Here is a 24,041-nt window from a genome sequence, read left to right on the forward strand (position 1 = left end):
CCCCCGTCAATGAGTAGCGCCCCCTGTTAATGAGAAGTGCCCGCTGTCAATGAGGAGTGCCCCCTGTCAATGAGGAGTGACTCCTGTCAATCAGGAGGGGCCCCCCGTCTCTCAAGTGTGCTCCATGTTAATGAGGAGCGTCCCCCGTCAAAAAGGATGCACAACCGCCCGTCAATGAGTAGCGCCCCCAATTAATGAGAAGTGCCCGCTGTCAATGAGGAATGCCCCCTGTCAATGAGGAATGCCCCACCCCCCCCCGTCTCTGAAGTGAGACCCCGGTCAATGAGGAGTGACCTCTTCAATAAGGAGGGCCCCACGCCGTCAATGAGGAGTGCCCCCTGTCAATGAGGAGTGCCCCCTGTCTATAAGGAGTGTCCCCTGTTAATGAGGCGTGCCCAATGTCAACGAGGAGTGCCCTCTGTCAATGAGGAGTGCCCCCGTCAATGAGGAGTGCCCCCTGTCAATGAGGAGATCCCCCTGTCAATGAGGAGTACCTCTGGAAATGAGGAGTGCCCAACCGTCAATGAGGAGTGACCGCTGTAAATTAGGAGTCCCCCCCATCATTGAGCAGTGCCCCCCGTCAATGACGAATGACCCCTATAAATGAGGAGCGTCCGCTGTCAATGAGAAGTGCCCGCTGTCAATGAGGAGTGCCCCCTGTCAATGATGAGTGCCCCCCGTCAATGAGGAGTGCCCACCCCCCCACCCCCACCCCCCCCCCCGCCAGTAAGGGGTGAACCACCCCGTCAAAGAGGAGTGCCTCCTGTCAATGAGAAGGGCCCCCTGTCAATGTGGAGTGCCCCCTGTCAATGAGGGGTGCCCCCCCCCCCCGTCTCTGACGAGTGCCCCCTGTCAATGAGGAGTGCACCCGTCAATAAGGAGTGCCCCCCTCCGGTCAATGAGTTGTCCCCCTGTTAAAGAGAAGTGCCCGCTGTCAATGAGGAGTGTCCCCTGTCAATGAGGAGTGCCGGCTGTCAATGAGGAGTGCCCCCTGTCAATGAGGAGGGCCCCCTGTAAATGCGGAGGGCCCCCTGTAAATGCGGAGGGCCCCCTGACAATGAGGAGTGCCAACTGATAATGAGGAGTGATCTCTGTAAATGAGGAGTGACCCCTGTCACTGATGAGTGCCCTCTTTTAATGATGAGAGCCTTCTGTCAATGAGGATTGCCCACGCCAATGAGGAGTACCCCCTTTCAATGAGGAGTGGCCCACTCAATGAGGAGTGCCCGTTGTCAATGAGGAGTGCCCCCTGTCAATGAGGAGTGCCCCCTTTCAATGAGGAGTGCCCGCTGTCAATGAGGAGTGCCCCCTGTCAATGAGGAGTGCCCCCTGTCAATGAGAAGTGCCCCCTGTCAATGAGGAGTGCCCTCGTCAATGAGGAGTGCCCCCTGTCAATGACGAGAGCCCCCTGTCAATGAGGAGTAACTCTGTAAATGAGGAGTGCCCCACCGTCAATTAGGAGTGCCCCCTGACAATGAGGAGTGCCCCCTGACAATGAGGAGTGCCTCCCGTCAATGAGGAATGCCCCCGTCAATGACGAGTGCCGCTTTTCAATGAGTTTGGCCTGTCCATGAGGAGTGATCTCTGTCAATGAGGAGTGACCCCTGTCACTGCTGAGTGCCCTCTGTCAATGATGAGAGCCTTCTGTCAATGAGGAGTCCCCACGCCAATGAGGAGTACCCCCTTTCAATGAGGAGTGCCCCCTGTCAATGAGGAGACCCCCCTGTCAATGAACAGTACCCTTGTCAATGAGGAGTACCCCCTGTCAATGAGGAGTGCCCCCTGTCAATGAGGAGTGCCCCCTTTCAATGAGAAGTCCCCGCTGTCAATGAGGAGTGCCCCCTGTCTGTGAGGAGTGCCACCTGTCAATGAGGAGAGCCCCCTGTCAATGATCAGTGCCCCCGTAAATGAGGAGTGCCCCCTGTCAATGACGAGAGCCCCCTGTCAATGAGGAGTAACTCTGTAAATGAGGAGTGCCCCACCGTCAATTAGGAGTGCCCCCTGACCTTGCGAAGTGCCCTCTGACAATGAGGAGTGCCCCGCGTCAATGAGGAGTGCCCTCGTCAATGAGGAGAGCCCCCTGTCAATGACGAGAGCCCCCTGTCAATGAGGAGTAACTCTGTCAATGAGGATTGCCCCACCGTCAATTAGGAGTGCCCCCTGACAATGAGGAGTGCCCCCTGAAAATGAGGAGGGCCCCCCGTCAATGACGAATGCCCCGGGTCAATAAGCAGTGCCCCCTGTCAATGAAGAGTGCCCACGCCAATGAGGCGTGTCCCCTGTCAATGAGGAGAGCCCCTGTCAATGATGAGTGCCCCTCATTAATGAGGAGTGCCCCCCCTTCAATAAGGAGTGTCCCCCCTCCCCGTCAATGAGGAGTGCCTCCTGACAATGAGAAGTGCCCACTGTCAATGAGGCGTTCCCCCCCGTCTCTGAAGAGTGCCCCCTGTCAATGAGAAGTGCCGCTGTCAAAGAGAAGTGCCCCCTGTCAATGAGCAGTGCCCTTGTCAATGAGGAGTACCCCTGTCAATGAGGAGTGCCCCCTGCCAATGAGGAGTGCCCCCTTTCAATGAGGAGTCCCCGCTGTCAATGAGGAGTGCCCCCTGTCAATGAGGAATGCCCCCTGCCAATGAGGAGTGCCCGCTGTCAATGACCAGTGCCCCGTCAATGAGGAGTGCCCCCTGTCAATGACGAGAGCCCCCTGTCAATGAGGAGTAACTCTGTAAATGAGGAGTGCCCCACCGTCAATTAGGAGTGCCCCCTGACCTTGAGGAGTGCCCCCGACAATGAGGAGTGCCCCCCGTCAATGAGGAGTGCCCCCGTCAATGAGGAGTGCCCCCTGTCAATGACGAGAGCCCCCTGTCAATGAGGAGTAACTCTGTCAATGAGGAGTGCCCCACCGTCAATTAGGAGTGCCCCCTGACAATGAGGAGTGCCCCCTGACAATGAGGAGTTCCCCCCGTCAATGACGAATGCCCCGGGTCAATAAGCAGTGCCCCCTGTCAATGAAGAGTGCCCACGCCAATGAGGCGTGCCCCCTGTCAATGAGGAGATCCCCTGTCAATGATGAGTGCCCCCCATTAATGAGGTGTGCCCCCCCTTCAATAAGGAGAGTCCCCCCTCCCCGTCAATGAGATGTGCCTCCTGTCATTGAGAAGTGCCCACAATCAATGAGGCGTTCCCCCCCGTCTATGAAGAGTGCCCCCTGTCAATGAGGACAGCCTCCCGTCAATAAGGATGCACCCCCCCTTCAATGAGAAGCGCCCCCTGTTAATGAGGAGTGCCCCCGTCAATAAGGAGTGCCCCCTTCCGTCAATGAGGAGTGCCCCCTGTCAATGAGAAGTGCCCGGTATCAATGAGGAGTGCCCCCTGTAAATGCAGAGTGCCCCCTGACAATGAGGAGTGCCCGCTGTCAATGGGGAGTGGCCTCTGTCAATGAGGAGTGACCCCTGTCAATGATGAGTGCCCTCTGTAAATGATGAGTGCCTACTGTCAATGATGAGTGCCCCCCGTCAATGACGAATGCTCCCGGTCAATGAGCAGTGCCCCCTGTCAATGAAGAGTGCCCACGCCAATGAGGAGTGCCCCCTGTCAATGAGGTGAGCCCCCAGTCAATGACGAGTGCCCCCCGTTAATGAGGAGTGCCCCACCCCGTCCACAAGGTGTGACCCCCCCCGTCAATGAAGAGTGCCCCCTGTCAATGAGAAGTTCCCCCTGTCAATGAGGAGTGCCCCCTGTCAATCAGGAGGGCCCCCCAGTCTCTGAAGTGTACTCCCTGTCAATGAGGCGTGCCCCCGTCAATAAGGATGCACACCCGCCCGTCAATGAGTAGCGCCCCCTGTTAATGAGAAGTGCCCGCTGTCAATGAGGAGTGCGCCCTGTCAATGAGGAGTGCCCCCCCATCTCTGAAGAGTGCCCCCTATCAATGAGGAGTGCCCCGTCAATAAGGAGTACCCCCACCGTCAATGAGCCGTGCCCCCTGCCAATGAAATGTGCCCGCTGTCAATGAGGCGTGCCCCCTGTCAATGAGGAGTGCCCCCTGTCAATGAGGAGTGCCCCCTGTCAATGACGTGTGCCCCCTGCCAATGAGGAGTGACCCTGTTAATGATCAGTGTCCCCAGTCAATGATGAGTGCCCCGTGTCAATGAGAAGAGCCCACTCTCAATTTGGACTGACCCTGTCAATTAGGAGGGACCCCTGTCAATTTGGAATGCCTGCCCCGTCAATGAGGATTGCCCCCTGTCAATGAGGGGTGTCCCCTGTCAACGAGGAGTGCCCGCTGTCAATGAGGATTCCCCGCTGTCAATGAGGAGTGCCCTCTGTCAATGAGGAGTGCCCTCTGTCAATGAGGGGTGCCCCCTGTCAATGAGGGGTACCCCATGTCAATGAGGAGTGCCCCCTGTCAATGAGGAGTGCCCGCTGTCAACTTGGAGTGCCCTTTGTCAATGAGGAGTACCCCCGTTAATGAGGAGTGCCCCTTGTCAATGAGAAGAGCCCACTCTCAATTAGGATTGACCCTGTCAATTAGGAGGGACCCCTGTCAATTTGGAATGCCTGCCCCGTCAATTAGGATTGCCCCCTGTCAATGAGAAGTGCCCCATGTTAATGAGGAGTGCCCCCTATGAATGAGGAGTGGCCCCTGTCAATGAGGAGTGCCCCCTGTCAAGAAGGATGCACAACGCCCCCCCCCCCCCGTCAATGACTAGTGCTCCCTGTTAATGGGAAGTGCCCGCTGTCAATGAGGAATGCCCCCTGTCAATCAGTAGTACCCCCCCCTCTCTGAAGAGTGCCCCCTGTCAATGAGGAGTGCCCCCCGTCAGTAACGAGTGCCCCCCCCCCCCGTCAATGAGGAGTGCCTCCTGTCAGTGAGAAGTGCCCGCTGTCAATCAGGAGAGCCCCCGGTCAATGAGGAGTGTCCCCCTTCAATGAGGAGTGCCCCCTGTCAATGAGAAGTGCCCGCTGTCAATGAGGAGTGCCCCCTGTCAATGATGAGTGCCCCCCGTCAATGAGGAGAGACCCCCCTGTCAATAACGGGTGAACCACCCCGTCAAAGAGGAGTGCCACCTGTCAATGAGAAGGGCCCCCTGTCAATGTGGAGTGCCCCCCGTCTCTGAAGAGTGCCCCCTGTCAATGAGGAGTGCCCCCTGTCAATGGCTTTCGCCACCTGTCAATGCGGAGTGCCCCCTGACAATGAGGAGTGCGCGCTGTCAACTATGAGTGCCCCCGTCAATGTGGACTACCCCCTGTCAATGAGGGGTGTCCCCTGTCAACGAGGAGTGACCGCTGTCAATGACCAGTCCCCCGTCAATGAGGAGTGCCCCCTGTCAATGACGAGAGCCCCCTGTCAATGAGGAGTAACTCTGTAAATGAGGAGTGCCCTACCGTCAATTGGGAGTGCCCCCTGACCTTGAGGAGTGCCCCCTGACAATGAGGAGTGCCCCCCGTCAATGAGGAGTGCCCCCGTCAATGAGGCGTGCCCCCTGTCAATGACGAGAGCCCCCTGTCAATGAGGAGTAACTCTTTCAATGAGGAGTGCCCCACCGTCAATTAGGAGTGCCCCCTGCCCTTGAGGAGTGCCCCCTGACAATGAGGAGTGCCCCCCGTCAATGAGGAGTGCCCCCGTCAATGAGGAGTGCCCCCTGTCAATGACGAGAGCCCCCTGTCAATGAGGAGTAACTCTGTCAATGAGGAGTGCCCCACCGTCAATTCGGAGTGCCCCCTGACAATGAGGAGTGCCCCCTGACAATGAGGAGTGCCCCCCGTCAATGAAAATGCTTCGGGTCAATAAGCAGTGCCCCCTGTCAATGAAGAGTGCCCACGCCAATGAGGCGTGCCCCCTGTCAATGAGGAGAGCCCCTGTCATTGATCAGTGCCCCCCATTAATGAGGTGTGCACCCCCTTCAATAAGGAGTGTTCCCCCTCCACGTCAATGAGAAGTGCCTCCTTTCAATGAGAAGTGCCCACTGTCAATGAGGCGTTCCCCCCCCCGTCTATGAAGAGTGCCCCCTGTCAATGAGGAGTGCCTCCCGTCAATAAGGATGCACCCCCCCGTCAATGAGTAGCGCCCCCTGTTAATGAGAAGTGCCAGCTGTCAATGAGGAGTGCCCCCTGTCAATAAGGAGTGCCCCCCCCCCGTCTCGGAAGAGTGCCCTCTGTCAATGAGGAGTGCCCCCCGTCAATAAGGAGTGCCCCCTACCGTCAATGAGGAGTGCCCCCTGTCAATGAGGAGTGCCCCCTGTCAATAAGGAGTGCCCCCTGTCAATGAGGAGTGCACCCTGTCAATGAGGAGTGCCCCCTGTCAATGGGTTTCGCCCCTGTCAATGCGGAGTGCCCCCTGACAATGAGGAGTGCGCGCTGTCAACTATGAGTGCCCCCGTCAATGTGGACTGCCCCCTGTCAATGAGGGGTGTCCCCTGTCAACGAGGAGTGTCCCCTTTCAATGAGGAGTGCCCGCTGTCAACTAGGAGTGCCCTCTGTCAATGAGGAGTGCCCCCGTCAATGAGGAGTGCCCCCTGTCCATGAGGAGAGCCCCCTGTCAATGAGGAGTAACTCTGTAAATGAGGAGTGCCCCACCGTCAATGAGGAGTGACCGCTGTAAATGAGGAGTACCCCCCATCATTGAGCAGTGCCGCCCGTCAATGACGAATGACCCCTGTGAAAGAGGAGTGTCCCCTGTCAATGACGAGCGCCCCCCATCTATTAAGTGTGCCCCCTGTCAAAGAGGAGTGCCCCCTGTCAATTATGAGTGTCCCCAGTCAATGATGAGTGTTCTCTGTCAATGAGAAGAGAACCCTCTCAATTAGGAGTGACCCTGTCAATTAGGAGGGACCCCAATCAATGAGGAGTGTCTCCTGTCAATGTGGAATTACCCCTGTCAATTTGGAGTGCCCCCTGTCAATGAGGAGAGCCCCCTGTAAATGCAGAGTTACCCCTGACAATGGGGAGAGCCCCCTGACAATGAGAAGTGACCTCTGTCTGTGAGGAGTGACCCCTTTCAATGATGAGCGCTCTCTGTAAATGATGAGTGCCTTCTGTCAATGAGTAGTGCCCCCCGTCAATGACGAATGCCCCGGGTCAATAAGCAGTGCCCCCTGTCAATGAAGAGTGCCCACGTCAATGAAGCGTGCCCCCTGTCAATGTGGAGAGCCCCCTGTCAATGATGGGTGGCCCCCATTAATGAGGAGTGCCCCCCCTTCAATAAGGACTGTCCCCCCTCCCGGTCAATGAGGAGTGCCTCCTGTCAATGAGACGTGCCCACTATCAATGAGGCGTTCCGCCGTCTATGAAGAGTGCCCCCTGTCAATGAGGAGTGCCTCCCGTCAATAAGGATGCAACCCCCCGTCAATGAGTAGCGCCCCCTGTGAATGAGAAGTGGCCGCTGTCAATGAGGAGTGCCCCCTGTCAATGAGGAGTGCCCCCCCCCCCCCGTCTCTGAAGAGTGCCCCCTGTCAATGAGGAGTATCCCCCATCAATAAGGAGTGCCCCCCGCGTCAATGAGGAGTGCCCCCTGTCAATGAGAAGTGCCCGCTGTCAATGAGGAGTGCCCCCTATCAATGAGGAGGGCCCCCTGTAAATGCGGAGTGCCCCCTGACAATGAGGAGTGCCCGCTGACAATGAGGAGTGGCCTCTGTCAATGATGGGTGGCCCCCATTAATGAGGAGTGCCCCCCCTTCAATAAGGACTGTCCCCCCTCCCGGTCAATGAGGAGTGCCTCCTGTCAATGAGACGTGCCCACTATCAATGAGGCGTTCCCCCGTCTCTCAAGAGTGCTCCATGTTAATGAGGAGCGTCCCCCGTCAATAAGGATGCACAACCGCCCGTCAATGAGTAGCGCCCCCTGTTAATGAGAAGTGCCCGCTGTCAATGAGGAATGCCCCCTGTCAATGAGGAATGCCCACCCCCCCCCCGTCTCTGAAGTGAGACCCCGGTCAATGAGGAGTGACCTCTTCAATAAGGAGTGCCCCACGCCGTCAATGAGGAGTGCCCCCTGTCAATGAGGAGTGCCCCCTGTCTATAAGGAGTGTCCCCTGTTAATGAGGAGTGCCCAATGTCAACGAGGAGTGCCATCTGTCAATGAGGAGTGCCCCCGTCAATGAGGAGTGCCCCCTGTCAATGAGGAGATCCCCCTGTCAATGAGGAGTACCTCTGGAAATGAGGAGTGCCCAACCGTCAATGAGGAGTGACCGCTGTAAATTAGGAGTCCCCCCCCATCATTGAGCAGTGCCCCCCGTCAATGACGAATGACCCCTGTAAATGAGGAGCGTCCGCTGTCAATGAGAAGTGCCGCTGTCAATGAGGAGTGCCCCCTGTCAATGATGAGTGCCCCCCGTCAATGAGGAGTGCCCACCCCCCCCCCCCCCCCCCCGCCAGTAAGGGGTGAACCACCCCGTCAAAGAGGAGTGCCTCCTGTCAATGAGAAGGGCCCCCTGTCAATGTGGAGTGCCCCCTGTCAATGAGGGTTCCCCCCCCCCCGTCTCTGAAGAGTGCCCCCTGTCAATGAGGAGTGCACCCGTCAATAAGGAGTGCCCCCTCCGGTCAATGAGTTGTCCCCCTGTTAAAGAGTAGTGCCCGCTGTCAATGAGGAGTGTCCCCTGGCAATGAGGAGTGCCGGCTGTCAATGAGGAGTGCCCCCTGTCAATGAGGAGTGCCCTCGTCAATGAGGAGTGCCCCCTGTCAATGACGAGAGCCCCCTGTCAATGAGGAGTAACTCTGTAAATGAGGAGTGCCCCACCGTCAATTAGGAGTGCCCCCTGACAATGAGGAGTGCCCCCTGACAATGAGGAGTGCCTCCCGTCAATGAGGAGTGCCCCCGTCAATGACGAGTGCCGCTTTTCAATTAATTTTGGCCTGTCCATGAGGAGTGATCTCTGTCAATGAGGAGTGACCCCTGTCACTGATGAGTGCCCTCTGTCAATGATGAGAGCCTTCTGTCAATGAGGAGTCCCCACGCCAATGAGGAGTACCCCCTTTCAATGAGGAGTGTCCCCTGTCAATGAGGAGACCCCCCTGTCAATGAACAGTACCCTTGTCAATGAGGAGTACCCCCTGTCAATGAGGAGTGCCCCCTGTCAATGAGGAGTGCCCCCTTTCAATGAGAAGTCCCCGCTGTCAATGAGGAGTGCCCCCTGTCAGTGAGGAGTGCCCCCTGTCAATGAGGAGAGCCCCCTGTCAATGACCAGTGCCCCCGTAAATGAGGAGTGCCCCCTGTCAATGACGAGAACCCTCTGTCAATGAGGAGTAACTCTTTAAATGAGGAGAGCCCCACCGTCAATTAGGAGTGCCCCCTGACCTTGCGAAGTGCCCTCTGACAATGAGGAGTGCCCCGCGTCAATGAGGAGTGCCCTCGTCAATGAGGAGTGCCCCCTGTCAATGACGAGAGCCCCCTGTCAATGAGGAGTAACTCTGTCATTGAGGATTGCCCCACCGTCAATTAGGAGTGCCCCCTGACAATGAGGAGTGCCCCCTGAAAATGAGGAGGGCCCCCCGTCAATGACGAATGCCCCGGGTCAATAAGCAGTGCCCCCTGTCAATGAAGAGTGCCCACGCCAATGAGGCGTGCCCCCTGTCAATGAGGAGAGCCCCTGTCAATGATGAGTGCCCCCCATTAATGAGGAGTGCCCCCCCTGCAATAAGGAGTGTCCCCCCTCCCCGTCAATGAGGAGTGCCTCCTGACAATGAGAAGTGCCCACTGTCAATGAGGCGTTCCCCCCCGTCTATGAAGAGTGCCCCCTGTCAATGAGAAGTGCCGCTGTCAAAGAGGAGTGCCCCCTGTCAATGAGCAGTGCCCTTGTCAATGAGGAGTACCCCTGTCAATGAGGAGAGCCCCCTACCAATGAGGAGTGCCCCCTTTCAATGAGGAGTCCCCGCTGACAATGAGGAGTGCCCCCTGTCAATGAGGAGTGCCCCCTGCCAATGAGGAGTGCCCGCTGTCAATGACCAGTGCCCCCGTCAATGAGGAGTGCCCCCTGTCAATGACGAGAGCCCCCTGTCAATGAGGAGTAACTCTGTAAATGAGGAGTGCCCCACCGTCAATTAGGAGTGCCCCCTGACCTTGAGGAGTGCCCCCGACAATGAGGAGTGCCCCCCGTCAATGAGGAGTGCCCCCGTCAATGAGGAGTGCCCCCTGTCAATGACGAGAGCCCCCTGTCAATGAGGAGTAACTCTGACAATGAGGAGTTCCCCCCGTCAATGACGAATGCCCCGGGTCAATAAGCAGTGCCCCCTGTCAATGAAGAGTGCCCACGCCAATGAGGCGTGCCCCCTGTCAATGAGGAGATTCCCTGTCAATGATGAGTGCCCCCCATTAATGAGGTGCGCCCCCCTTCAATAAGGAGTGTCCCCCCTCCCCGTCAATGAGATGTGCCTCCTGTCATTGAGAAGTGTCCACAATCAATGAGGCGTTCCCCCCCGTCTCTGAAGAGTGCCCCCTGTCAATGAGGAGTGCCCCCGTCAATAAGGAGTGCCCCCCTTCCGTCAATGAGGAGTGCACCCTGTCAATGAGAAGTGCCCGGTATCAATGAGGAGTGCCCCCTGTAAATGCGGAGTGCCCCCTGACAATGAGGAGTGCCCGCTGTCAATGAGGAGTGGCCTCTCTCAATGAGGAGTGACCCCTGTCAATGATGAGTGCCCTCTGTAAATGATGAGTGCCTACTGTCAATGATGAGTGCCCCCCGTCAATGACGAATGCTCCCGGTGAATGAGCAGTGCCCCCTGTCAATGAAGAGTGCCCACGCCAATGAGGAGTGCCCCCTGTCAATGAGGTGAGCCCCCAGTCAATGACGAGTGCCCCCGTTAATGAGGAGTGCCCCACCCCGTCAACAAGGTGTGACCCCCCCCCCCCCGTCAATGAAGAGTGCCCCCTGTCAATGAGAAGTGCCCCCTGTCAATGAGTAGTGCCCCCTGTCAATCAGGAGGGCCCCCCCTGTCTCTGAAGTGTCCTTCCTTTCAATGAGGAGTGCCCCCGTCAATAAGGATGCAAACCCGCCCGTCAATGAGTAGCTCCCCCTGTTAATGAGAAGTGCCCGCTGTCAATGAGGAGTGCGCCCTGTCAATGAGGAGTGCCCCCCCATCTCTGAAGAGTGCCCCCTGTCAATGAGGAGTGCCCCGTCAATAAGGAGTACCCCCACCGTCAATGAGGAGTGCCCCCTGCCAATGAAATGTACCCGCTGTCAATGAGGCGTGCCCCCTGTCAATGAGGAGTGCCCCCTGTCAATGAGGAGTGCCCCCTGTCAATGACGTGTGCCCCCTGCCAATGAGGAGTGACCCTGTTAATGTTCAGTGTCCCCAGACAATGATGGGTGCCCCGTGTCAATGAGAAGAGCCCACTCTCAATTAGGACTGACCCTGTCAATTTGGAGGGACCCCTGTCAATTTGGAATGCCTGCCCCGTCAATGAGGATTGCCCCCTGTCAATGAGAAGTGCCCCCTGTTCATGAGGAGTGCCCCCTATCAATGAGGAGTGGCCCCTGTCAATGAGGTTTGCCCCCCGTAAAGAAGGATGCACAACGCCCCCCCCCCGTCAATGAGTAGTGCCCCTTGTTAATGAGAAGTGCCCGCTGTCAATGATGAGTGACCCCCCGTCTCTGAAGAGTGCCCCCTGTCAATAAGGAGTGCCCCCCGTCTCTGAAGAGTCCCCCCTGTCAATGAGGAGTGCCCCCCGTCAATAAAGAGTGCCCCCCTACCGTCAATGAGGAGTGCCCCCTATCAATGAGAAGTGCCCGCTGTCAATGAGGAGTGCCCCCTGTCAATGAGAAGTGCCCGCTGTCAATGAGGAGTGCCCGCTGTCAATGAGGAGTGACCCCTGTCAATGAGAAGTGCCCGCTGTCAATGAGGAGTGCCCCCTGACAATGAGGAGTGCCCGCTGACAATGAGGAGTGGCCTCTGTCAATGAGGAGTGACCCCTGTCAATGATGAGTGCCCTCTGTAAATGATGAGTGCCTTCTGTCAATGAGGATTTCCCCCCGTCAATGACGAATGCTCCCGGTCAATGAGCAGTGCCCCCTGTCAATGAAGAGTGCCCACTCCAATGAGGAGTGCCCCCTGTCAATGAGGTGAGCCCCCTGTCAATGACGAGTGCCCCCCGTTAATGAGGAGTGCCCCACCCTGTCAATGAGTTGTGACCCCCCCCCCCGTCAATGAAGAGTGCCCCCTGTCAATGAGAATTGCCCCCTGTCAATGCGGAGTGACCCCTGTCAATCAGGAGGGCCCACCCAGTCTCTGAAGAGTACTCCCTGTCAATGAGGAGTGCCCCCCGTCAAAAAGGATGCACACCCGCCCGTCAATGAGTAGCGCCCCCTGTTAATGAGAAGTGCCCGCTGTCAATGAGGAGTGCGCCCTGTCAATGAGCAGTCCCCCCCCCCATCTCTGAAGAGTGCCCCCTGTCAATGAGGAGTGCCCCGTCAATAAGGAGTTCCCCCACCGTCAATGAGGAGTGCCCCCTGCCAATATAATGTGCCCGCTGTCAATGAGGCGTGCCCCCTGTCAATGAGGAGTGCCCCCTGTCAATAAGGAGTGCCCCCTGTCAATGAAGTGTGCCCCCTGCCAATGAGGAGTAACCCTGTCAATGATGAGTGCCCCGTGTCAATGAGAAGAGCCCCCTCTCAATTAGGACTGACCCTGTCAATTAGGAGGGACCCCTGTAAATTTGGAATGCCTGCCCCGTCAATGAGGATTGCCCCCTGTCAATGAGAAGTGCCCCCTGTCAATGAGGAGTGCCCCCTATCAATGAGGAGTGCCCCCTGTCAATCAGGAGTGCCCCCCGTCTCTGAAGAGTCCCACCTATCAATGAGGAGTGCCTCCTGTCAGTGAGAAGTGCCCGCTGTCAATCAGGAGAGCCCCCGGTCAATGAGGAGTGTCCCCCTTCAATGAGAAGTGCCCGCTGTCAATGAGGAGTGCCCCCCGTCAATGTGGAGTGACCCCCCCGTCAATAAGGGGTGAACCACCCCGTCAAAGAGGAGTGCCACCTGTCAATGAGAAGGGCCCCCTGTCAATGTGGAGTGCCGCCCCGTCACTGAAGAGTGCCCCCTGTCAATGAGGAGTGCACCCCGTCAATAAGGATTTCCCCCTCTACGGTCAATGAGTCGTCCCCCTGTTAACGAGAAGTGCCCGCTGTCAATGAGGAGTGCCCCCTGTCAATGAGGAATCCGCCACCCCCACCGTCTCTGAAGTGTGACCCCGGTCAATGAGGAGTGACCCCGTCAATAAGGAGTGCCCCACGCCGTCAATGAGGAGTGCCCCCTGTCAATGAGGAGTGCCCGCTGTCTATAAGGAGTGCCCCCTGTCAATGAGGAGTGCCCACTGTCAATGAGGAGTGCCCTCTGTCAATGGGTTTCGCCCCCTGTCAATGCGGAGTGCCCCCTGACAATGAGGAGTGCGCGCTGTCAACTATGAGTGCCCCCGTCAATGTGGACTGCCCCCTGTCAATGAGGGGTGTCCCCTGTCAACGAGGAGTGCCCGCTGTCAATGAGGATTCCCCGCTGTCAATGAGGAGTGCCCTCTGTCAATGAGGAGTGCCCTCTGTCAATGAGGAGTGCCCCCTGTCAATGAGGAGTACCCCCTGTCAATGAGGAGTGCCCCCTGTCAATGAGGAGTGCCCGCTGTCAACTAGGAGTGCCCTTTGTCAATGAGGAGTGCCCCCGTTAATCAGGAGTGCCCCTTGTCAATGAGAAGAGCCCACTCTCAATTAGGACTGACCCTGTCAATTAGGAGGGACCCCTGTAAATTTGGAATGCCTGCCCCGTCTATGAGGATTGCCCCCTGTCAATGAGAAGTGCCCCCTGTCAATGAGGAGTGCCCCCTATCAATGAGGAGTGGCCCCTGTCAATGAGGAGTACCCCCCGTCAAGAAGGATGCACAACGCCCCCCCCCCCCCCGTCAATGAGTAGTGCTCCCTGTTAATGGGAAGTGCCCGCTGTCAATGAGGAGTGCCCCCTATCAATGAGGAGTGCCCCCCCGTCTCTGAAGAGTGCCCCCTGTCGATGAGGAGTGCCCCCCGTCAAAAAGGAGTGCCCCCCCCCCGTCAATGAGGAGTGCCTCCTGTCAGTGAGAAGTGCCCGCTGTCAATCAGGAGAGCCCCCGGTCAATGAGGAGTGTCCCCCTTCAATGAGGAGTGCCCCCTGTCAATGAGGAGTGCCCCCTATCAATGAGGAGTGGCCCCTGTCAATGAGGAGTACCCCCCGTCAAGAAGGATGCACAACGCCCCGCCCCGTCAATGAGTAGTGCTCCCTGTTAATGGGAAGTGCCCGCTGTCAATGAGGAGTGCCCCCTATCAATGAGGAGTGCCCCCCCGTCTCTGAAGAGTGCCCCCTGTCAATGAGGAGTGCCCCCCGTCAAAAAGGAGTGCCCCCCCCGTCAATGAGGAGTGCCTCCTGTCAGTGAGAAGTGCCCGCTGTCAATCAGGAGAGCCCCCGGTCAATGAGGAGTGTCCCCCTTCAATGAGGAGTGCCCCCTGTCAATGAGGAGTGCCCCCTGTCAATGACGTGTGCCCCCTGCCAATGAGGAGTGACCCTGTTAATGATCAGTGTCCCCAGACAATGATGGGTGCCCCGTGTCAATGAGAAGAGCCCACTCTCAATTAGGACTGACCCTGTCAATTAGGAGGGACCCCTGTCAATTTGGAATGCCTGCCCCGTCAATGAGGATTGCCCCCTGTCAATGAGAAGTGCCCCCTGTTCATGAGGAGTGCCCCCTATCAATGAGGAGTGGCCCCTGTCAATGAGGTTTGCCCCCCGTAAAGAAGGATGCACAACGCCCCCCCCCCCGTCAATGAGTAGTGCCCCTTGTTAATTAGAAGTGCCCGCTGTCAATGATGAGTGACCCCCCGTCTCTGAAGAGTGCCCCCTGTCAATAAGGAGTGCCCCCCGTCTCTGAAGAGTCCCCCCTGTCAATGAGGAGTGCCCCCCGTCAATAAAGAGTGCCCCCCTACCGTCAATGAGGAGTGCCCCCTATCAATGAGAAGTGCCCGCTGTCAATGAGGAGTGCCCCCTGTCAATGAGAAGTGCCCGCTGTCAATGAGGAGTGCCCGCTGTCAATGAGGAGTGACCCCTGTCAATGAGAAGTGCCCGCTGTCAATGAGGAGTGCCCCCTGACAATGAGGAGTGCCCGCTGACAATGAGGAGTGGCCTCTGTCAATGAGGAGTGACCCCTGTCAATGATGAGTGCCCTCTGTAAATGATGAGTGCCTTCTGTCAATGAGGATTTCCCCCCGTCAATGACGAATGCTCCCGGTCAATGAGCAGTGCCCCCTGTCAATGAAGAGTGCCCACTCCAATGAGGAGTGCCCCCTGTCAATGAGGTGAGCCCCCTGTCAATGACGAGTGCCCCCCGTTAATGAGGAGTGCCCCACCCTGTCAATGAGTTGTGACCCCCCCCCCGTCAATGAAGAGTGCCCCCTGTCAATGAGAATTGCCCCCTGTCAATGCGGAGTGACCCCTGTCAATCAGGAGGGCCCACCCAGTCTCTGAAGAGTACTCCCTGTCAATGAGGAGTGCCCCCCGTCAAAAAGGATGCACACCCGCCCGTCAATGAGTAGCGCCCCCTGTTAATGAGAAGTGCCCGCTGTCAATGAGGAGTGCGCCCTGTCAATGAGCAGTCCCCCCCCCCCATCTCTGAAGTGTGCCCCCTGTCAATGAGGAGTGCCCCGTCAATAAGGAGTTCCCCCACCGTCAATGAGGAGTGCCCCCTGCCAATGAAATGTGCCCGCTGTCAATGAGGCGTGCCCCCTGTCAATGAGGAGTGCCCCCTGTCAATAAGGAGTGTCCCCTGTCAATGAAGTGTGCCCCCTGCCAATGAGGAGTAACCCTGTCAATGATGAGTGCCCCGTGTCAATGGGAAGAGCCCCCTCTCAATTAGGACTGACCCTGTCAATTAGGAGGGACCCCTGTAAATTTGGAATGCCTGCCCGTCAATGAGGATTGCCCCCTGTCAATGAGAAGTGCCCCCTGTCAATGAGGAGTGCCCCCTATCAATGAGGAGTGCCCCCTGTCAATCAGGAGTGCCCCCCGTCTCTGAAGAGTCCCACCTATCAATGAGGAGTGCCTCCTGTCAGTGAGAAGTGCCCGCTGTCAATCAGGAGAGCCCCCGGTCAATGAGGAGTGTCCCCCTTCAATGAGAAGTGCCCGCTGTCAATGAGGAGTGCCCCCTGTCAATGATGAGTGCCCCCCGTCAATGTGGAGTGACCCCCCCGTCAATAAGGGGTGAACCACCCCGTCAAAGAGGAGTGCCACCTGTCAATGAGAAGGGCCCCCTGTCAATGTGGAGTGCCGCCCCGTCACTGAAGAGTGCCCCCTGTCAATGAGGAGTGCACCCCGTCAATAAGGATTTCCCCCTCTACGGTCAATGAGTCGTCCCCCTGTTAACGAGAAGTGCCCGCTGTCAATGAGGAGTGCCCCCTGTCAATTAGGAATCCGCCACCCCCACCGTCTCTGAAGTGTGACCCCGGTCAATGAGGAGTGACCCCGTCAATAAGGAGTGCCCCACGCCGTCAATGAGGAGTGCCCCCTGTCAATGAGGAGTGCCCGCTGTCTATAAGGAGTGCCCCCTGTCAATGAGGAGTGCCCACTGTCAATGAGGAGTGCCCTCTGTCAATGGGTTTCGCCCCCTGTCAATGCGGAGTGCCCCCTGACAATGAGGAGTGCGCGCTGTCAACTATGAGTGCCCCCGTCAATGTGGACTGCCCCCTGTCAATGAGGGGTGTCCCCTGTCAACGAGGAGTGCCCGCTGTCAATGAGGATTCCCCGCTGTCAATGAGGAGTGCCCTCTGTCAATGAGGAGTGCCCTCTGTCAATGAGGAGTGCCCCCTGTCAATGAGGAGTACCCCCTGTCAATGAGGAGTGCCCCCTGTCAATGAGGAGTGCCCGCTGTCAACTAGGAGTGCCCTTTGTCAATGAGGAGTGCCCCCGTTAATCAGGAGTGCCCCTTGTCAATGAGAAGAGCCCACTCTCAATTAGGACTGACCCTGTCAATTAGGAGGGACCCCTGTAAATTTGGAATGCCTGCCCCGTCAATGAGGATTGCCCCCTGTCAATGAGAAGTGCCCCCTATCAATGAGGAGTGCCCCCTATCAATGAGGAGTGCCCCCCGTCTCTGAAGAGTGCCCCCTGTCAATGAGGAGTGCCCCCCGTCAAAAAGGAGTGCCCCCCCCCGTCAATTAGGAGTGCCTCCTGTCAGTGAGAAGTGCCCGCTGTCAATCAGGAGAGCCCCCGGTCAATGAGGAGTGTCCCCCTTCAATGAGGAGTGCCCCCTGTCAATGAGAAGTCCCCGCTGTCAATGAGGAGTGCCCCCTGTCAATGATGAGTGCCCCCCGTCAATGTGGAGTGACCCCCCCGTCAATAAGGGGTGAACCACCCCGTCAAAGAGGAGTGCCACCTGTCAATGAGAAGGGCCCCCTGTCAATGTGGAGTGCCGCCCCGTAACTGAAGAGTGCCCCCTGTCAATGAGGAGTGCCCCCTGTAAATGAGGAGTGCCCGCTGTCAATTAGGAGTGCCCTCTGTCAATGAGGAGTGCCCCCTGTCAATGAGGCGTGCCCCCTGTCAATGAGGAGTGCCCGTAAAAATGAGGAGAGCCCGCTGTCAATGAGGAGTGCCCCCTGTCAATGAGAAGTGCCCGCTGTCAATGAGGAGTGCCCCTGTCAATGAGCAGTGCCCCCTGTCAATGAGGAGTGCCCTCTGTCAATGAGGAGTGCGCCCTGTCAATGAGGAGTGCCCCCTGTCAATGAGGAGACCCCATGTCAATGAGGAGTGCCCCCTGTCAATGAGGAGTGCCCTCTGTCAATGAGGAGTGCGCCCTGTCAATGAGGAGTGCCCCCTGTCAATGAGGAGACCCCATGTCAATGAGGAGTGCCCCCTGTCAATGAGGAGTGCCCCCTGTCAATGGGTTTTGCGCCCTGTCATTGCGGAGGGCCCCCTGTCAATGAGGAGTGCCCGCTACCAACTATGAGTGGCCTCTGTGAATGTGGACTGCCCCCTGTCAATGAGGAGTGCATCCTGTCAATGGGTTTTGTCCCCTGTCAATGCGGAGGGCCCCATGTCAATGAGGGGTGCCTGCTATCAACTATGAGTGCCCTCTGTCAAGGAGTAGTACCCCGTCAATGAGAAGTGCCCCACGTCAATGAGGAGTAACCCTGGAAATGAGGCGTGACACTGTAATTGAGGAGTCACCCTGTCAATGACGAATGACCCCGGTCAATGAGCCGTGCCCTCTGTCAATGAAGAGTGCCAAACAATGAGGAGTGCACCCCGTCAATGAGGAGAGTCCCCTGTCAATGATGAGTGCCCTCTGTCAATGAGGAGTGCCCCATGTCAATGAGAAGTGCACGCTGTCAATGAGGAGTGCCCCGTGTCAATGAGGAGTGCCCCCTGTCAATGAGGAGTACCCCCTGTCAACGAGGAGTGCCCCCTGTCAATGAGGAGTGCAACCTGTCAATGGGTTTTACCGCCTGTCAATGCGGAGGGCTCCATGTCAAAGAGGAGTGCCCTATCAACTACGAGTGCCCTCTGTCAATGAATAGTGCCCCGTCAATGAGAAGTGTCCCCCGTCAATGAGGTGTGACCCTGGAAATGAGGCGTGACCCCGTAAATGAGGAGTGCCCCCTGTCAATGATGAGTGTCCTCTGTCAATGACGTGTGCCCCCCGTCAATGAGGTGTGTCCCCTGTCAACGAGGAGTGCCCGCTCACAATGAGGAGTGCCCTCTGTCAATGAGGAGTGCACTCCCTCAATGAGAAGTACCTCCCACTCCCGTGAATGAGGAGTGCCCCCTGTCAATGAGGAGTACCCCCTGTCAATGTGGAGTGCCCCCTGTCAATGGGAAGTGCCCCCGGTCAATAAGATGTGCACCGCCCCCCGTCAATGAGGAGTGCCCCCTGTCAATGAGAAGTGCCCGCTCTCAATGAGGAGTGCCCGCTGTCAATGAGCAGTGCCCCCTGTCAAAGAGGAACACCCCTGTCAATTTGGAGCGCCCCTGTTAACGAGGAGTGCGCGCTATCAATGAGGAGTGCCCTCTGTCAATGAGGAGTGACCGCTTTGAATGCGGAGTGCCCTCTGTCAATGAGGAGTGTCCCCTGTCAATGAGGATTGCCCCCTGTCAATGAGGAGAGCCCCCTGTCAATGAGGAGTACCCCTATCAATGAGGAGTGCCCCCTGTCAATGAGGAGTGCCCGCTGTCAACAGCGAGCGCCCCCTGTCAATGAGGAGTGTCCCCTGTCAATGAGGAGTGCCCCCTGTCAATGAGGAGAGCCCCCTGTCAATGAGGAGGGCCCCCTGTCAATGAGGAGAGCCCCCTGTCAATGAGGATTAACCCTGTAAATGAGGAGTGCCCCACGGTCAATGAGGAGTGACCGCTGTAAATTAGGAGTCCCCCCATCATTGAGCAGTGCCCCCCGTCAATGAGGACTGACCTCTGTCAATGAGGAGTGTCCCCTGTCAATGCGAAGTGCCCGCTGTCAATGAGGAGTGCCCCTGTCAATGAGCAGTGCCCCCTGTCAATGAGGAGTGCCCTCTGTCAATGAGGAGTGCGCCCTGTCAATGAGGAGTGCCCCCTGTCAATGTGGAGACCCCATGTCAATGAGGAGTGCCCCCTGTCAATGAGGAGTGCCCCGTGCCAATGGGTTTTGCGCCCTGTCATTGCGGAGGGCCCCCTGTCAATGAGGAGTGCCCGCTATCAACTATGTGTGGCCTCTGTGAATGTGGACTGCCCCCTGTCAATGAGGAGTGCACCCTGTCAATGGATTTTGCCCCCTGTCAATGCGGAGGGCCCCATGTCAATGAGGAGTGCCTGCTATCAACTATGAGTGCCCTCTGTCAAGGAGTAGTACCCCGTCAATGAGAAGTGCCCCACGTCAATGAGGAGTAACCCTGGAAATGAGGCGTGACACTGTAATTGAGGAGTCACCCTGTCAATGACGAATGACCCCGGTCAATGAGCCGTGCCCTCTGTCAATGAAGAGTGCCAAACAATGAGGAGTGCACCCCGTCAATGAGGAGAGTCCCCTGTCAATGATGAGTGCCCTCTGTCAATGAGGAGTGCCCCATGTCAATGAGAAGTGCACGCTGTCAATGAGGAGTGCCCCCTGTCAATGAGGAGTGCCCCCTGTCTTTGAGGAGTAGCCCCTGTCAACGAGGAGTGCCCCCTGTCAATGAGGAGTGCAACCTGTCAATGGGTTTTACCGCCTGTCAATGCGGAGGGCTCCATGTCAATGAGGAGTGCCCCCTGTCAATGAGAAGTGCCCGCTCTCAATGAGGAGTGCCCCCTGTCAATGAGCAGTGAACCCTGTCAAAGAGGAACACCCCTGTCAATTAGGAGCGCCCCTGTCAACGAGGAGTGCGCGCTATCAATGAGGAGTGCCCTCTGTCAATGAGGAGTGCCCGCTTTGAATGCGGAGTGCCCTCTGTCAATGAGGAGTGTCCCCTGTCAATGAGGATTGCCCCCTGTCAATGAGGAGAGCCCCCTGTCAATGAGGAGTACCCCTATCAATGAGGAGTGCCCCCTGTCAATGAGGAGTGCCCGCTGTCAACAGCGAGCGCCCCCTGTCAATGAGGAGTGTCCCCTGTCAATGAGGAGTGCCCCCTGTCAATGAGGAGAGCCCCCTGTCAATGAGGAGGGCCCCCTGTCAATGAGGAGAGCCCCCTGTCAATGAGGATTAACCCTGTAAATGAGGAGTGCCCCACGGTCAATGAGGAGTGACCGCTGTAAATTAGGAGTCCCCCCATCATTGAGCAGTGCCCCCCGTCAATGAGGACTGACCTCTGTCAATGAGGAGTGTCCCCTGTCAATGCGAAGTGCCCGCTGTCAATGAGGAGTGCCCCTGTCAATGAGCAGTGCCCCCTGTCAATGAGGAGTGCCCTCTGTCAATGAGGAGTGCGCCCTGTCAATGAGGAGTGCCCCCTGTCAATGTGGAGACCCCATGTCAATGAGGAGTGCCCCCTGTCAATGAGGAGTGCCCCGTGCCAATGGGTTTTGCGCCCTGTCATTGCGGAGGGCCCCCTGTCAATGAGGAGTGCCCGCTATCAACTATGTGTGGCCTCTGTGAATGTGGACTGCCCCCTGTCAATGAGGAGTGCACCCTGTCAATGGATTTTGCCCCCTGTCAATGCGGAGGGCCCCATGTCAATGAGGAGTGCCTGCTATCAACTATGAGTGCCCTCTGTCAAGGAGTAGTACCCCGTCAATGAGAAGTGCCCCACGTCAATGAGGAGTAACCCTGGAAATGAGGCGTGACACTGTAATTGAGGAGTCACCCTGTCAATGACGAATGACCCCGGTCAATGAGCCGTGCCCTCTGTCAATGAAGAGTGCCAAACAATGAGGAGTGCACCCCGTCAATGAGGAGAGTCCCCTGTCAATGATGAGTGCCCTCTGTCAATGAGGAGTGCCCCATGTCAATGAGAAGTGCACGCTGTCAATGAGGAGTGCCCCCTGTCAATGAGGAGTGCCCCCTGTCTTTGAGGAGTACCCCCTGTCAACGAGGAGTGCCCCCTGTCAATGAGGAGTGCAACCTGTCAATGGGTTTTACCGCCTGTCAATGCGGAGGGCTCCATGTCAATGAGGAGTGCCCCCTGTCAATGAGAAGTGCCCGCTCTCAATGAGGAGTGCCCCCTGTCAATGAGCAGTGAACCCTGTCAAAGAGGAACACCCCTGTCAATTAGGAGCGCCCCTGTCAACGAGGAGTGCGCGCTATCAATGAGGAGTGCCCTCTGTCAATGAGGAGTGCCCGCTTTGAATGCGGAGTGCCCTCTGTCAATGAGGAGTGCCCCCTGTCAATGTGGATTGCCCCCTGTCAATGAGGAGAGCCCCCTGTCAATGAGGAGTACCCCTGTCAATGAGGAGTGCCCCCTGTCAATGAGGAGTGCCCGCTGTCAACGGCGAGCGCCCTCTGTCAATGAGGAGTGTCCCCTGTCAATGAGCAGTGCCCCCTGTCAATGAGGAATGCCCCTGTCACTGAGGAGTGCCCCTGTCAATGAGCAGAGCCCACTATCAATGAGGAGTGCCCGCACTCAATGAGGAGTTCACCCTGTCAATGGGTTTTGTCCCCTGTCAATGCGGAGGGCGCCATGTCAATGAGGAGTGCCTGCTATCAACTATGAGTGCTCTCTGTCAAGGAGTAGTTCCCCGTCAATGAGAAGTGCCCCAGGTCAATGAGGAGTAACCCTGGAAATGAGGCGTGACACTGTAATTGAGGAGTGACCCGGTCAATGAGCCGTGCCCCCTGTCAATGAAGAATGCCCACGCCAATGAGGAGTGCCCCCTGTCAATGAGGGGAGACCCCTGTCAATGATGAGTGCCCTCTGTCAATGAGGAGTGCCCCCTGTCAATGCGGAGTGCCCCCTGTCAATGAGGAGTGCCCACTGTCAATGAGGGGGACCCTCTGTCAATGAGGAGTGCCCCCTGTCAATGAGGAGTGCCCGCTGTCAATTAGGAGTGCCCTCTGTCTATGAGGAGTGCCCCCTGTCAATGAGGCGTGCCCCCTGTCAATGAGGAGTGCCCGTAAAAATGAGGAGAGCCCGCTGTCAATGAGGAGTGACCCCTGTCAATGAGGAGTGCCCCACCGTCAATGAGGAGTGGCCGCTCTAAATTAGGAGACACCCGATCATTGAGCAGTGCCCCCCCTCAATGACGAATGACCCCTGACAAGGAGGAGTGCCGCCTGACAATGAGGACTGACCTCTGTCAATGAGGAGTTCCCCCTGTCAATGAGGAGTGCCCCCTGTCAATGAGAAGTGCCCGCTGTCAAAGAGGAGTGCCCCTGTCAATGAGCAGTGCCCCCTGTCAATGAGGAGTGCCCTCTGTCAATGAGGAGTGCGCCCTGTCAATGAGGAGTGCCCCCTGTCAATGAGGAGTGCCCCCTGTCAATGAGGAGTATCCCCTGTCAACGAGGAGTGCCCCCTGTCAATGAGGAGTGCAACCTGTCAATGGGTTTTACCGCCTGTCAATGCGGAGGGCTCCATGTCAATGAGGAGTGCCCGCTATCAACTACGAGTGCCCTCTGTCAATGAATAGTGCCCCGTCAATGAGAAGTGTCCCCCGTCAATGAGGTGTGACCCTGGAAATGAGGCGTGACCACGTAAATGAGGAGTGCCCCCTGTCAATGATGAGTGTCCTCTGTCAATGACGTGTGCCCCCCGTCAATGAGGTGTGTCCCCTGTCAACGAGGAGTGCCTGCTCACAATGAGGAGTGCCCCCTGTCAATGAGGAGCCCCCTGTCAATGTGGAGTACCCCCTGACAATGGGAAGTGCCCGCTCTCAATGAGGAGTGCCCCCTGTCAATGAGCAGTGCCCCCTGTCAAAGAGGAACACCCCTGTCAATTAGGAGCGCCCCTGTCAACGAGGAGTGCGCGCTATCAATGAGGAGTGCCCTCTGTCAATGAGGAGTGCCCGCTTTGAATGCGGTGTGCCCTCTGTCAATGAGGAGTGCCCCCTGTCAATGACGATTGCCCCCTGTCAATGAGGAGTGCCCCCTGTCAATGAGGAGTTCCCGCTGTCAACAGCGAGCGCCCTCTGTCAATGAGGAGTGTCCCCTGTCAATGAGGAGTGCCCCCTGTCAATGAGGAGAGCCCCCTGTCAATGAGGAGTGCCCCCTGTCAATGAGGAGAGCCCCCTGTCAATGAGGAGTGCCCCCTTTCAACGAGGAGTGCCCCCTGTCAATAGAAAGTGCCCCCGGTTAATTAGGAGTGCACCGCTCCCCGTCAATGAGGAGAGCCCCATGTCACTGAGAAGTGCCCGCTGTCAATGAGGAGTGTCCCCTGTCAATGAGCAGTGCCCCCTGTCAATGAGAAATACCGCTGTCACTGAGGAGTGCCCCTGTCAATGAGCAGAGCCCCCTGTCAATGAGGAGTGCCCGCTCTAAATTAGGAGACCCCCGATCATTGAGCAGTGCCCCCCGTCAATGACGAATGACCCCTGACAAGGAGGAGTGCCGCCTGACAATGAGGACTGACCTCTGTCAATGAGGAGTTCCCCCCTGTCAATGAGGAGTGCCCCCTGTCAATGAGAAGTGCCCGCTGTCAATGAGGAGTGCCCTCTGTCAATGAGGAGTGCGCCCTGTCAATG

The sequence above is a fragment of the Mustelus asterias genome, unplaced genomic scaffold, assembly GCF_964213995.1.
Source record: "Mustelus asterias unplaced genomic scaffold, sMusAst1.hap1.1 HAP1_SCAFFOLD_56, whole genome shotgun sequence".
NCBI lineage: Eukaryota > Metazoa > Chordata > Chondrichthyes > Carcharhiniformes > Triakidae > Mustelus > Mustelus asterias.